Here is a 10,000-nt window from a genome sequence, read left to right as displayed (position 1 = left end):
CTTTTTTTTCTGGCCACATTCACATTTGGTATTACCTTAAGGGTTCTCCTTCTTAATGTCACCCTTTTGTCCTTTCTATCATCCATTCTGTCCACTCCTTTCTCCTCTTCAGTTATCTCTTGCATTTCCTCCTCCTTTTCTTTTAGTCCTTGGTTCTCCATTTCCTCCAATGCCCCTTGTGTTACTTCCTGTGATGTCAATATTCCTTTGTCCATTTCTCCTTCCAGCCTTTTCTCTTCCAATTCCATTTCTTTCTCCTCTTCAGTTATCTCTTGCATTTCCTCCTCCTTTTCTTTTAATCCTTGGTTCTCCATTTCCTCCAATACCCCTTGTGTTACTTCCTGTGATGTCAATATTCCTTTGTCCATTTCTCCTTCCAGCCTTTTCTCTTCCAATTCCTTCTTATTTTCCACAATAGCCTCTTTATTCACACCATCCTCTTCCTCATTCTCTCCACCATTTTGTAATTCAGTTTCTTTTGACATTCGCCCTCCTACACCTTCTGACTCTTTATTTTGAATTTCATTCTCCATCCAACACTCACATCTTATGATCACCTTTCTGCAATCCGGGCACTTAATTGCATCGCAATCCCTTGCGTAATGACCCTGGCCATTGCACTGATGACATTTAAAATCTGGACAGTCTTTGAACACATGTCCCGGATTCATGCACAATCGACAGGTTTTAACCTGACGATCATGCATGATCCTGAAATACTGTGTTCCCTCCTCCGTATCAAACTTTGTACTGTATGGCAGAGACACTACTTCTTTAGGAAATTTCACCCTTAGGTACCTTGTACCATCCGCAATGTCTGTGCCTGGATACATTCTTCTTATGATGTCTGAAACAGGTGTTACGCCCCAATTTTGTAATTTAATTAAAATGTCAGAGTCCTCAATATAGGCTGGCAAATGTATGAAAGAAACCACATACTCCCTTGTTTTCAGTTGTCGAATCTCACACAGTTTTCCTTTTATCATTAATCCTTCATCTAATCCATCGCACGCCTCCCTGTTTATCAGTGTAATTTCATATTCTTTTACTTGCCTTGGTCTGACTGCTAGAATCTTTCCTCCTCCAATCCTTTCGTTCACTGCTTTGATAATGTCCTCTGCTCTTGCATCTCTCTGATCCGCCATGTCAACAATTACTGTAGCCTCTTTAGAGTAAATCCTCTTGTTATAATCCATTCGTCCTTGTCCATCTCGTTGTTCTTTATCCATTTCTTTGTCTGTTAGCACTCGTCTTCCTCCTGCCATGTCCACTTCTTTGCCATGTAATCCATCCATTTTTCAAACAAAAGAAAAATTTCTCCCCAGACAGCAAACTGCTGCTGGGAAGTATAAAAACTATAACAAACAAAAATCAATAAGTTGCAAAAGAAATAAATCTTTACGCAGATAAAACAAAACAAAAAACACAAGGTGAGCCTCTCTCACCTACTGCCTACTACAAACTGCCAACTCACTTCCTGTGTGGCTCACTAGCGTTGCCAGGTTGGTTTGGCCGTAAGCGAAGTTTGCTGCAAAGAGAGGGCTATTTAAAGACCAGCCAATCTTATCGCCAGTACATTATATAAGTAGGAAAGAAAACCCAAAAACTTAAAGCACCTGGTATTCCTAGGCAGTCTCTCATCAAAGTACTAACCAGACCTAAACCTGCTAAGATTCAGAGATCGGGCATTGACTCTATTTTATGGCAAAATTATTATAAACTAAGTGAAAAATGTCCAAAAAGCTTACAGCACCTGGTATTCCCAGGCGGTCTCCCATCCAAGTACTAACCAGGACCAAACCTGCTTAGCTTCCGAGATCAGACGAGATCGGCCATAGCCAGGTTGGCATGGCTGTAAGCGAAGTCTGCTGCAAAGAGAGGGCTATTTAAAGAGCAGCCAATCTTATCGCCAGTACATTATATAAGTAGGAAAGAAAGCCCAAAAGCTTAAAGCACCTGGTATTCCTAGGCAGTCTCTCATCAAAGTACTAACCAGACCTAAACCTGCTAAGATTCAGAGATCGGGCATTGACTCTTTTTTTTTTTTTTTTTTTTTTTTTTTTTTTAATGAAAGATTATTATATAATTCGTGAAATTTTCCAAAAAGATTAAAGCACCTGGTATTCCCAGGCAGTCTCCCATCCATGTACTAACCAGGCCCAAAGCTGCAAATATTCAGAGATCGGGCATTGACTCTATTTTTTGGCAAAATTATTATATACTAAGTGAAAAATGTCCAAAAAGCTTACAGCACCTGGTATTAACAGGCAGTCTCCCATCCATGTACTAACCAGGCCCAAACCTGCTAATATTCAGAGATCCGGCATTGACTCTATTTTTTGGCAAAATTATTATATACTAAGTGAAAAATGTCCAAAAAGCTTACAGCACCTGATATTCCCAGGCGGTCTCCCATCCAAGTACTAACCAAGCCCAAACCTGCTTAGCTTCGGAGATCAGACGAGATCGGGCATAGCCAGGTTGGTATGGCCGTAAGCGAAGTCTGCTGCAAAGAGAGGGCTATTTAAAGACCAGCCAATCTTATCGCCAGTACATTATATAAGTAGGAAAGAAAACCCAAAAGCTTAAAGCACCTGGTATTCCTAGGCAGTCTCTCATCAAAGTACTAACCAGACCTAAACCTGCTAAGATTCAGAGATCGGGCATTGACTCTTTTTTTTTTTTTTTTTTTTTTAATGAAAGATTATTATATAATTCGTGAAATTTTCCAAAAAGATTAAAGCACCTGGTATTCCCAGGCAGTCTCCCATTAATGTACTAACCACGCCCAAAGCTGCAAATATTCAGAGATCGGGCATTGACTCTATTTTTTGGCAAAATTATTATATACTAAGTGAAAAATGTCCAAAAAGCTTACAGCACCTGGTATTAACAGGCAGTCTCCCATCCATGTACTAACCAGGCCCAAACCTGCTAAGATTCAGAGATCCGGCATTGACTCTATTTTTTGGCAAAATTATTATATACTAAGTGAAAAATTTCCAAAAAGCTTACAGCACCTGGTATTCCCAGGCGGTCTCCCATCCAAGTACTAACCAGGCCCAAACCTGTTTAGCTTCCGAGATCAGACGAGATCGGGCATAGCCAGGTTGGTATGGCCGTAAGCGAAGTCTGCTGCAATGAGAGGGCTATTTAAAGACCAGCCAATCTTATCGCCAGTACATTATATAAGTAGGAAAGAAAACCCAAAAGCTTAAAGCACCTGGTATTCCTAGGCAGTCTCTCATCAAAGTACTAACCAGACCTAAACCTGCTAAGATTCAGAAATCGGGCATTGACTCTATTTTTTGGCAAAATTATTATAAACTAAGTGAAAAATGTCCAAAAAGCTTACAGTACCTGGTATTCCCAGGCGGTCTCCCATCCAAGTACTAACCAGGCCCAAACCTGCTTAGCTTCCGAGATCAGACGAGATCGGGCATAGCCAGGTTGGTATGGCGGTAAGCGAAGTCTGCTGCAAAGAGAGGGCTATTTAAAGAGCAGCCAATCTTATCGCCAGTACATTATATAAGTAGGAAAGAAAGCCCAAAAGCTTAAAGCACCTGGTATTCCTAGAAAGTCTCTCATCAAAGTACTAACCAGACCTAAACCTGCTAAGATTCAGAGATCGGGCATTGACTCTATTTTTTGGCAAAATTATTATATACTAAGTGAAAAATTTCCAAAAAGCTTACAGCACCTGGTATTCCCAGGCGGTCTCCCATCCAAGTACTAACCAGGCCCAAACCTGCTAAGATTCAGAGATCGGGCATTGACTCTAGTAGGAAAGTAGGAAAGAAAACCCAAAAGCTTAAAGCACCTGGTATTCCTAGGCAGTCTCTCATCAAAGTACTAACCAGACCTAAACCTGCTAAGATTCAGAGATCGGGCATTGACTCTTTTTTTTTTTTTTTAATGAAAGATTATTATATAATTCGTGAAATTTTCCAAGAAGATTAAAGCACCTGGTATTCCCAGGCAGTCTCCCATCCATGTACTAACCAGGCCCAAACCTGCAAATATTCAGAGATCGGGCATTGACTCTATTTTTTGGCAAAATTATTATAAACTAAGTGAAAAATGTCCAAAAAGCTTACAGCACCTGGTATTCCCAGGCGGTCTCCCATCCAAGTACTAACCAGGCACAAACCTGCTTAGCTTCCGAGATCAGACGAGATCGGGCATAGCCAGGTTGGTATGGCCGTAAGCGAAGTCTGCTGCAAAGAGAGGGCTATTTAAAGAGCAGCCAATCTTATCGCCAGTACATTATATAAGTAGGAAAGAAAGCCCAAAAGCTTAAAGCACCTGGTATTCCTAGGCAGTCTCTCATCAAAGTACTAACCAGACCTAAACCTGCTAAGATTCAGAGATCGGGCATTGACTCTTTTTTTTTTTTTTTTTAATGAAAGATTATTATATAATTCGTGAAATTTTCCAAAAAGATTAAAGCACCTGGTATTCCCAGGCAGTCTCCCATCCATGTACTAACCAGGCCCAAAGCTGCAAATATTCAGAGATCGGGCATTGACTCTATTTTTTGGCAAAATTATTATATACTAAGTGAAAAATGTCCAAAAAGCTTACAGCACCTGGTATTAACAGGCAGTCTCCCATCCATGTACTAACCAGGCCCAAACCTGCTAAGATTCAGAGATCCGGCATTGACTCTATTTTTTGGCAAAATTATTATATACTAAGTGAAAAATTTCCAAAAAGCTTACAGCACCTGGTATTCCCAGGCGGTCTCCCATCCAAGTACTAACCAGGCCCAAACCTGCTTAGCTTCCGAGATCAGACGAGATCGGGCATAGCCAGGTTGGTATGGCCGTAAGCGAAGTCTGTTGCAAAGAGAGGGCTATTTAAAGACCAGCCAATCTTATCGCCAGTACATTATATAAGTAGGAAAGAAAACCCAAAAGCTTAAAGCACCTGGTATTCCTAGGCAGTCTCTCATCAAAGTACTAACCAGACCTAAACCTGCTAAGATTGAGAGATCGGGCATTGACTCTTTTTTTTTTTTTTTTTTTTTTTAATGAAAGATTATTATATAATTCGTGAAATTTTCCAAAAAGATTAAAGCACCTGGTATTCCCAGGCAGTCTCCCATCCATGTACTAACCACGCCCAAAGCTGCAAATATTCAGAGATCGGGCATTGACTCTATTTTTTGGCAAAATTATTATATACTAAGTGAAAAATGTCCAAAAAGCTTACAGCACCTGGTATTAACAGGCAGTCTCCCATCCATGTACTAACCAGGCCCAAACCTGCTAAGATTCAGAGATCCGGCATTGACTCTATTTTTTGGCAAAATTATTATATACTAAGTGAAAAATTTCCAAAATGCTTACAGCACCTGGTATTCCCAGGCGGTCTCCCATCCAAGTACTAACCAGGCCCAAACCTGCTTAGCTTCCGAGATCAGACGAGATCGGGCATAGCCAGGTTGGTATGGCCGTAAGCGAAGTCTGCTGCAATGAGAGGGCTATTTAAAGACCAGCCAATCTCATCGCCAGTACATTATATAAGTAGGAAAGAAAACCCAAAAGCTTAAAGCACCTGGTATTCCTAGGCAGTCTCTCATCAAAGTACTAACCAGACCTAAACCTGCTAAGATTCAGAGATCGGGCATTGACTCTATTTTTTGGCAAAATTATTATATACTAAGTGAAAAATTTCCAAAAAGCTTACAGCACCTGGTATTCCCAGGCGGTCTCCCATCCAAGTACTAACCAGGCCCAAACCTGCTAAGATTCAGAGATCGGGCATTGACTCTAGTAGGAAAGTAGGAAAGAAAACCCAAAAGCTTAAAGCACCTGGTATTCCTAGGCAGTCTCTCATCAAAGTACTAACCAGACCTAAACCTGCTAAGATTCAGAGATCGGGCATTGACTCTATTTTTTGGCAAAATTATTATAAACTAAGTGAAAAATGTCCAAAAAGCTTACAGCACCTGGTATTCCCAGGCGGTCTCCCATCCAAGTACTAACCAGGCCCAAACCTGCTTAGCTTCGGAGATCAGACGAGATCGGGCATAGCCAGGTTGGTATGGCCGTAAGCGAAGTCTGCTGCAAAGAGAGGGCTATTTAAAGACCAGCCAATCTTATCGCCAGTACATTATATAAGTAGGAAAGAAAACCCAAAAGCTTAAAGCACCTGGTATTCCTAGGCAGTCTCTCATCAAAGTACTAACCAGACCTAAACCTGCTAAGATTCAGAGATCGGGCATTGACTATTTTTTGGCAAAATTATTATAAACTAAGTGAAAAATGTCCAAAAAGCTTACAGCACCTGGTATTCCCAGGTGGTCTCCCATCCAAGTACTAACCAGGCCCAAACCTGCTTAGCTTCCGAGATCAGACGAGATCGGGCATAGCCAGGTTGGTATGGCCGTAAGCGAAGTCTGCTGCAAAGAGAGGGCTATTTAAAGAGCAGCCAATCTTATCGCCAGTACATTATATAAGTAGGAAAGAAAGCCCAAAAGCTTAAAGCACCTGGTATTCCTAGGCAGTCTCTCATCAAAGTACTAACCAGACCTAAACCTGCTAAGATTCAGAGATCGGGCATTGACTCTATTTTTTGGCAAAATTATTATATACTAAGTGACAAATGTCCAAAAAGCTTACAGCACCTGGTATTAACAGGCAGTCTCCCATCCATGTACTAACCAGGCCCAAACCTGCTAAGATTCAGAGATCGGGCATTGACTCTATTTTTTTGCCAAATTATTATATACTAAGTGAAAAATTTCCAAAAAGCTTACAGCACCTGGTATTCCCAGGCGGTCTCCCATCCAAGTACTAACCAGGCCCAAACCTGCTTAGCTTCCGAGATCAGACGAGATTTTTTTTTTTTTTTTTTTTTTTTTATTAACAAATTTAAAATATTTCATTAAAAACATTGTACACATTTTCCACAGAAGCATAACAAACAACAACAATAATTATTTGCCACAGGTTTGATAAAAGCCATTTCTCTAAACACCAAACACATTTATTTCACTTTACATTCAATAAATAACCTTTTATCTCCATTTTTCTTTTTGAAATACAATTAAGGCATTAGCATACCATGATACAATGTATAAAAACATTATAATAATAAATAATAATACAAATTTAAACCAAACATTGTATTCTTAGTCTACCTCCTCCTCCTCATCTTCCCTCAACACTTGAAATTTATTCTCAAACAAATGTTTCCCCTTATTGTATTTTTCCCTAAAATGTCTTTTTTTTCTGGCCACATTCACATTTGGTATTACCTTAAGGGTTCTCCTTCTTAATGTCACCCTTTTGTCCTTTCTATCATCCATTCTGTCCACTCCTTTCTCCTCTTCAGTTATCTCTTGCATTTCCTCCTCCTTTTCTTTTAGTCCTTGGTTCTCCATTTCCTCCAATGCCCCTTGTGTTACTTCCTGTGATGTCAATATTCCTTTGTCCATTTCTCCTTCCAGCCTTTTCTCTTCCAATTCCATTTCTTTCTCCTCTTCAGTTATCTCTTGCATTTCCTCCTCCTTTTCTTTTAATCCTTGGTTCTCCATTTCCTCCAATACCCCTTGTGTTACTTCCTGTGATGTCAATATTCCTTTGTCCATTTCTCCTTCCAGCCTTTTCTCTTCCAATTCCTTCTTATTTTCCACAATAGCCTCTTTATTCACACCATCCTCTTCCTCATTCTCTCCACCATTTTGTAATTCAGTTTCTTTTGACATTCGCCCTCCTACACCTTCTGACTCTTTATTTTGAATTTCATTCTCCATCCAACACTCACATCTTATGATCACCTTTCTGCAATCCGGGCACTTAATTGCATCGCAATCCCTTGCGTAATGACCCTGGCCATTGCACTGATGACATTTAAAATCTGGACAGTCTTTGAACACATGTCCCGGATTCATGCACAATCGACAGGTTTTAACCTGACGATCATGCATGATCCTGAAATACTGTGTTCCCTCCTCCGTATCAAACTTTGTACTGTATGGCAGAGACACTACTTCTTTAGGAAATTTCACCCTTAGGTACCTTGTACCATCCGCAATGTCTGTGCCTGGATACATTCTTCTTATGATGTCTGAAACAGGTGTTACGCCCCAATTTTGTAATTTAATTAAAATGTCAGAGTCCTCAATATAGGCTGGCAAATGTATGAAAGAAACCACATACTCCCTTGTTTTCAGTTGTCGAATCTCACACAGTTTTCCTTTTATCATTAATCCTTCATCTAATCCATCGCACGCCTCCCTGTTTATCAGTGTAATTTCATATTCTTTTACTTGCCTTGGTCTGACTGCTAGAATCTTTCCTCCTCCAATCCTTTCGTTCACTGCTTTGATAATGTCCTCTGCTCTTGCATCTCTCTGATCCGCCATGTCAACAATTACTGTAGCCTCTTTAGAGTAAATCCTCTTGTTATAATCCATTCGTCCTTGTCCATCTCGTTGTTCTTTATCCATTTCTTTGTCTGTTAGCACTCGTCTTCCTCCTGCCATGTCCACTTCTTTGCCATGTAATCCATCCATTTTTCAAACAAAAGAAAAATTTCTCCCCAGACAGCAAACTGCTGCTGGGAAGTATAAAAACTATAACAAACAAAAATCAATAAGTTGCAAAAGAAATAAATCTTTACGCAGATAAAACAAAACAAAAAACACAAGGTGAGCCTCTCTCACCTACTGCCTACTACAAACTGCCAACTCACTTCCTGTGTGGCTCACTAGCGTTGCCAGGTTGGTTTGGCCGTAAGCGAAGTTTGCTGCAAAGAGAGGGCTATTTAAAGACCAGCCAATCTTATCGCCAGTACATTATATAAGTAGGAAAGAAAACCCAAAAACTTAAAGCACCTGGTATTCCTAGGCAGTCTCTCATCAAAGTACTAACCAGACCTAAACCTGCTAAGATTCAGAGATCGGGCATTGACTCTATTTTATGGCAAAATTATTATAAACTAAGTGAAAAATGTCCAAAAAGCTTACAGCACCTGGTATTCCCAGGCGGTCTCCCATCCAAGTACTAACCAGGACCAAACCTGCTTAGCTTCCGAGATCAGACGAGATCGGCCATAGCCAGGTTGGCATGGCTGTAAGCGAAGTCTGCTGCAAAGAGAGGGCTATTTAAAGAGCAGCCAATCTTATCGCCAGTACATTATATAAGTAGGAAAGAAAGCCCAAAAGCTTAAAGCACCTGGTATTCCTAGGCAGTCTCTCATCAAAGTACTAACCAGACCTAAACCTGCTAAGATTCAGAGATCGGGCATTGACTCTTTTTTTTTTTTTTTTTTTTTTTTTTTTTTTAATGAAAGATTATTATATAATTCGTGAAATTTTCCAAAAAGATTAAAGCACCTGGTATTCCCAGGCAGTCTCCCATCCATGTACTAACCAGGCCCAAAGCTGCAAATATTCAGAGATCGGGCATTGACTCTATTTTTTGGCAAAATTATTATATACTAAGTGAAAAATGTCCAAAAAGCTTACAGCACCTGGTATTAACAGGCAGTCTCCCATCCATGTACTAACCAGGCCCAAACCTGCTAATATTCAGAGATCCGGCATTGACTCTATTTTTTGGCAAAATTATTATATACTAAGTGAAAAATGTCCAAAAAGCTTACAGCACCTGATATTCCCAGGCGGTCTCCCATCCAAGTACTAACCAAGCCCAAACCTGCTTAGCTTCGGAGATCAGACGAGATCGGGCATAGCCAGGTTGGTATGGCCGTAAGCGAAGTCTGCTGCAAAGAGAGGGCTATTTAAAGACCAGCCAATCTTATCGCCAGTACATTATATAAGTAGGAAAGAAAACCCAAAAGCTTAAAGCACCTGGTATTCCTAGGCAGTCTCTCATCAAAGTACTAACCAGACCTAAACCTGCTAAGATTCAGAGATCGGGCATTGACTCTTTTTTTTTTTTTTTTTTTTTTAATGAAAGATTATTATATAATTCGTGAAATTTTCCAAAAAGATTAAAGCACCTGGTATTCCCAGGCAGTCTCCCAT

At 40.2% G+C, this 10,000-nt stretch overlaps 11 non-coding genes across 11 annotated transcripts; all 11 read right to left on the bottom strand.

Annotated features, from left to right (window-relative positions):
* Positions 1-1,741: 1,741 nt before the first annotated feature.
* LOC128004963 (5S ribosomal RNA) lies at positions 1,742-1,860 on the bottom strand. Its single transcript, XR_008177633.1, has one exon. It is a non-coding gene; the product is annotated as a 5S ribosomal RNA (ribosomal RNA).
* Positions 1,861-2,379: 519 nt separating this feature from the next.
* Positions 2,380-2,498, bottom strand: LOC128004182 (5S ribosomal RNA). The gene has a single exon (XR_008176878.1). It is a non-coding gene; the product is annotated as a 5S ribosomal RNA (ribosomal RNA).
* A 510-nt stretch (positions 2,499-3,008) lies between these two features.
* On the bottom strand, positions 3,009-3,127 carry LOC127994519 (5S ribosomal RNA). Its single transcript, XR_008167503.1, has one exon. It is a non-coding gene; the product is annotated as a 5S ribosomal RNA (ribosomal RNA).
* Positions 3,128-3,348: 221 nt separating this feature from the next.
* LOC128002953 (5S ribosomal RNA) lies at positions 3,349-3,467 on the bottom strand. Its single transcript, XR_008175687.1, has one exon. It is a non-coding gene; the product is annotated as a 5S ribosomal RNA (ribosomal RNA).
* A 623-nt stretch (positions 3,468-4,090) lies between these two features.
* LOC128000461 (5S ribosomal RNA) lies at positions 4,091-4,209 on the bottom strand. The gene has a single exon (XR_008173244.1). It is a non-coding gene; the product is annotated as a 5S ribosomal RNA (ribosomal RNA).
* A 505-nt stretch (positions 4,210-4,714) lies between these two features.
* Positions 4,715-4,833, bottom strand: LOC128009168 (5S ribosomal RNA). The gene has a single exon (XR_008180888.1). It is a non-coding gene; the product is annotated as a 5S ribosomal RNA (ribosomal RNA).
* Positions 4,834-5,344: 511 nt separating this feature from the next.
* Positions 5,345-5,463, bottom strand: LOC127988848 (5S ribosomal RNA). The gene has a single exon (XR_008162001.1). It is a non-coding gene; the product is annotated as a 5S ribosomal RNA (ribosomal RNA).
* Positions 5,464-5,941: 478 nt separating this feature from the next.
* Positions 5,942-6,060, bottom strand: LOC128000098 (5S ribosomal RNA). Its single transcript, XR_008172894.1, has one exon. It is a non-coding gene; the product is annotated as a 5S ribosomal RNA (ribosomal RNA).
* Positions 6,061-6,279: 219 nt separating this feature from the next.
* Positions 6,280-6,398, bottom strand: LOC128008880 (5S ribosomal RNA). Its single transcript, XR_008180607.1, has one exon. It is a non-coding gene; the product is annotated as a 5S ribosomal RNA (ribosomal RNA).
* A 2,572-nt stretch (positions 6,399-8,970) lies between these two features.
* Positions 8,971-9,089, bottom strand: LOC128004962 (5S ribosomal RNA). The gene has a single exon (XR_008177632.1). It is a non-coding gene; the product is annotated as a 5S ribosomal RNA (ribosomal RNA).
* Positions 9,090-9,608: 519 nt separating this feature from the next.
* LOC128004181 (5S ribosomal RNA) lies at positions 9,609-9,727 on the bottom strand. Its single transcript, XR_008176877.1, has one exon. It is a non-coding gene; the product is annotated as a 5S ribosomal RNA (ribosomal RNA).
* Between the last annotated feature and the right edge of the window lie 273 nt (positions 9,728-10,000).

The sequence above is a fragment of the Carassius gibelio genome, chromosome B22 (assembly GCF_023724105.1).
Source record: "Carassius gibelio isolate Cgi1373 ecotype wild population from Czech Republic chromosome B22, carGib1.2-hapl.c, whole genome shotgun sequence".
In the NCBI taxonomy this organism is placed as follows: Eukaryota; Metazoa; Chordata; class Actinopteri; order Cypriniformes; family Cyprinidae; genus Carassius; species Carassius gibelio.
This window is presented reverse-complemented; position numbering and strand designations above follow the sequence as displayed.